The 4,546-nt window shown below is 40.9% G+C and overlaps 1 non-coding gene across 1 annotated transcript; it reads left to right on the top strand.

Moving 5' to 3' along the window:
• Positions 1-688: 688 nt before the first annotated feature.
• TRNAM-CAU lies at positions 689-761 on the top strand. The gene has a single exon. It is a non-coding gene; the product is annotated as a tRNA-Met (tRNA).
• Positions 762-4,546: the final 3,785 nt, after the last annotated feature.

The following is a 4,546-nucleotide window of genomic DNA, read 5'->3' as shown; positions in this document are numbered from 1 at the left end:
CTAAAATAAATCTGCTTCTCAGTTCAGGCTTTGCCACCTAGCATCTCTGGCATCTTAGAAACAATAATTATATGAGCCTCCATTACATCTAGAAAGTGCACATTAGGATACATCGTTTTGTTAGCAAAATTCAATTGGACTATGTAAACGCAAGAAATCTCATAGTATACTTAATAGCACGCAAGAAAAAACAGGGGTAAAAACCAAAGAGGGTACCATTATAAGTATTTTGTGGTTTTTTGTAGCGTCGATGTCTTCAGTCATGTAGGTGCAAGTGGAGATATGAAGGAAGACAGTAGTATGATCAAGAGACAGGTTTGATGACTATTTCTTCATTCATTTATCCAGGTGGTCAGTGAACTATCATGAACTGAGAACCTCCTGTCTCTTTTCAACAGAGGAGACCATGGAAAGTGTCAGAGTGACTAAGGTTTCTGCGGGAAGGAAAAGGGAAAAAGAGCAGCAAAAGGCAGGTACAATTGATCCTGGTAACGCAGAACCCAGACGGTCCTATGAAATACTGGAAAGGCGTAGACTCCTTTGGTCGTGGGTATGAAATCTTCCTAGTGCAGCATTGATTGATACAGTAATTTTCAAGTAGGACTGATTGTGGTTTTTGAAAGCTGAAACCGTAAAGCGGTGGGAAATACACTTCGACAAAGTGGATGTTGCCCAGGCTTCACTGTAAGCCCTCTTAGCGCAGCTGGCAGCGCGTCAGTCTCATAATCTGAAGGTCCTGAGTTCAAGCCTCAGAGAGGGCAACGCTTTTGCCATAGAAGTTGGATACGCTAAATATCGGAACGCAAATGTTATAGCACATAAGGATTTCAAGACTGACCCAATATTTGTAAAAAATGGAAACATAATTTAAGTTTTCTTGTTTTTTCCACTTTCCAGTGGTTTGAGTAAAATGAGTGGTGAAAACAGAAGAGTAGATTACACCAGAAACTACAAGCTATGTCATATAATTGGTCTTTCTAGCTGACACAGGAAGCAGGGGAAATTTCTCTTCCAACTTCCCGTTCTCAGGGTCACCTAACACTAATTATTGGGTGGATGGGTGAAGTCATTTATTCTTTTAATCATCCAACAAATATTTCTTGAACACATATCTTGTTAAGAGACTGTTTGGGGTCAAGAGTGAATACAACGCAAACATTCCTACCTCTGTGAAACTACATCCTAGTCGGGAGGAGTGGGGAGAAAGTGTATAGAGCACAAATATTCCTACCATTGCGAAACTACATCCTACTTGGGAGGAGTGGGGAGAAACAGACAGGAAACAATCAAAAATATGTAAGAAGTGATTTGACGATGTCTACTGTGAGGGAATCGCTAGGCAGTAAAGGGTTTGGGAATGTGCAGGTGGCACATTCAGTTTTCAGGAGGACAATCAGGGACTCTGTCACCTTGACAACTTTAGCGTGGCCTTCTAGTCTTCTTGCCAGAACACTTGTGCCCGTGTTTTTCTAACACTGTCATAAGAGTACTTTTACCTATTAAGGCAACTGGGGGTTAGGAGAGCTTTTTGCACAGAAGGCTAGTTGGCTTCGTTGGAAAACTGATGATACATGAGGACTGGGGTTATCAATCCCTCACATGTTTCTTCATATGAAAAATGAGGACTGTGGGATTCCCTGGCTGGTTCTCAGCACCTAAAGATGGCTCTGGGCAATAGGAACTGCTCAGTATTAGCTACTGCTTTGGTTGCCTTCTCCCTGTGGAAAGCTGGCCTCTCACACTGAATTTGTATCACAGGCACTCATGAGGGCCTTGACTGTATCAATATCTGATGAGAGACTTTAGTGCAGTTCTGTTGTCATGGCTCATTTGCTCATTTGGTAGCTAGCATCCAGCTTCTTGTGAACATTAAAATAAAATAATATAAAATCGATTATGGAGGAATAGAATACAGATACATAGTAAGGTATTATTTTCCAGACAAAATGGATTTGGATAAAAGAATCTAATTAAGAATTTGTCCATGGTTCTTTTAAAATTCCTTTGAATTTTTTTTTTTTTTTTTTTTTTTTTTGCCTGTCTTTCAAGTCTCCAATTTTTGTCACCCTTCTCCCATCAGGTCAGAGAGATAGCCAATGGTCAGAAGGAATCTTCCAGCAACTACCATCGGGCTTTCTCCTGCCTGCAGATGCCTCTTTTTATTCAGCCTTCATGGGAAGTAGCAGCACCATCCGTTCTCAAAGAGCAAGCTCTGGAGTAGGTGAGCTAACCCCAGTTGCTAATCTGAGCTAACCCCAGTTACCCCAGTGGATTTCCAGGTTGAGGTTAGAACCCAGCAGGGTTCTCTTCGTGGAATGAATAGGCTTCCCTCTAAGTTTTCACATAGATAGTGGGTGAGGAAAGAGCCCTAAATGGCCTCAAAAATTGAATGCTCTTTGAGTAAAGCAAGAAGCCCTGCTATGGAAGAGCATCATTTGAACATAAATCAGTGTCTCACTACAAACAGATTGCTCAGGAGGTCAAGACGGTTAAGCAGAGGGCCTGACCAGAATATCCGTGGTGAAGAGAAACAATGTTATTGGGAGAAGGGTAACCATAATTGGGGACTTAGAATAAAGGCTAAAAATGATTCAAAGAGAATGCAAAAAGAATCAGGCACAAATCTTTACTATATTCTGTTGTGCAAATCTCACCTTACTATGTGTTTATGTTCTATTCCTCCACAATCTTTATTTTATTTGTATGTTCACAGAGACTTGTTGGTGCTAACTGAATGAGCGCAACAGCCAGTGACAACAGAACTGCACTAAAATAGTCCCTCATCAGCTCTTGAGAGCAGATCCCTTAAAGGTGAACAATATTCCACATACAAGGACTTTTCAGCACCATGCATTAGAAATGGAAGTGAATGTTTATTATTCTTTATATGTGTTGGTTGATATGACTTTTCAGCTTCCCTCAGTAACATTATTCAAATTTTGTAGATGACAGTAAAGCTCAGAGGAGTTAAACCATTTTCCTCAAATCATGTAGCTTTAACAGGAAAACCAGATATGAAAAGCAGATTTCTTTCTAAATTAAAAAACAAAAACAAAAAACTTGAGCTCTTGCTTTACCCTAGCACATAGTCTCGCCATCTGTTTTCTCCACACCAGGTCATTTGTGTAACATTCATTCACATAACAAATACAAATAAATGAGTGGAGTCATTCATCAGCTATTAATTCAGAATCTCTTTTGTGTCTACCACACTAGGCTCAAGACTTCCCAATGTCTTTGTCTCCTCCCCCTCAAATCTCTCCACCCAATGTCTTGACAAATACTGTAGATCCTTCCTGCACAACATCCCCAGAATCTTTTTCTTCCTTTTCATTCACCTCTGTCATCATCCATGCTATGGTGTTTATGGAGGATGCATTCTGTGGCATGAATTGTGATGGGCACTGGGGCTGCAGAAAGACTCCTGCTGTCCACCTCAGGAGCTGGCACGATAAATGTGGATAAACCTCAATCCTTTAATATCTTTATGACTTCTTTCCCTTTCTCCCCAGTTCCTGTTTTCTCATGTCCAAGCTCTGACATTCAAAACTAAACACCTTTCTCTAACATGTTGCTTTAATTATTTAAGCATTCTGCCTGGGATTTTTTCAATTACTCTTGGGAGTTTTCATAAAACTCTCCCAACATATCTCCAAGTGGCCAGGATTTTCAATCACTGCTTCCCTCCATGTGTATTTCACACACACACACAAACACACTGTACTTAAATTGAAAAGGTTTATTTCTTCACACAGGAATTCCTACAAACAGCCCGGTTTTCTCCACCATACTTCCACTCCTTCTCTGCATAGCTCAATTTTGATTCTTACACTCTGATATTTTACATATTCTTACACTCTGATACGATCTTGTCTCTTACTCTTTATGACTCTGCTCTGTAATTTTGTTGTTGTTGTTCTGAGATATAGTTGGACATGTAACTTGTACATGACACACCTTAGCAAGGAGGCAACCCATATCTCAGATGTAAGTGAAAGAAGCACTCTCCAGGGGTTTCCTAGGGAAGTGGTCAGCACGCTGGCCTCATTGGTGAAATGGCCTAGATACGAAAACAGCAGGAGCTATTTGCCTTCCTGAAATCTGGACCATCTCACAACCCCCAGACAGTCTCAGCTACAAGGAAAAAGTGATAATTTCATCCCACTTTTATAAACATACACACACAACACACACACACGCACACACATAAAATCATTTAATCATTTTTAATCATTTAATCATTTTTTTAAAATGTGTGACACTTTAGCTGCGCAGGTCTAAGCAGGGCCTCCTTTGCTGGGATGTGCCTTTTTCTGTCCCGGAATACCCTAAACTTCACATTTTGGCAGCACGAGTTTTCCCTTTGTGACTTTCTCTTTGTTCCCTTTCTCCTCCTTCTTTGCAGAGAATGAGTAGCCATTGCGCCTGGCCCTGGGCCATCAATGAGAAGATCTGCTCTTAGTAGAGCCCTGCTTTCCCGCTGAAGGCCCTGAAATCCGCTGTGTTCCGGGACACCTACTAAGGATCAGTAAAGCTCCCCTGATGT

This window comes from Nomascus leucogenys, chromosome 8 (genome assembly GCF_006542625.1).
Source record: "Nomascus leucogenys isolate Asia chromosome 8, Asia_NLE_v1, whole genome shotgun sequence".
Classification (NCBI taxonomy): domain Eukaryota; kingdom Metazoa; phylum Chordata; class Mammalia; order Primates; family Hylobatidae; genus Nomascus; species Nomascus leucogenys.
The sequence above is the reverse complement of the archived record's forward strand: the minus strand, read 5'-3'. Positions and strand labels throughout refer to the sequence as shown.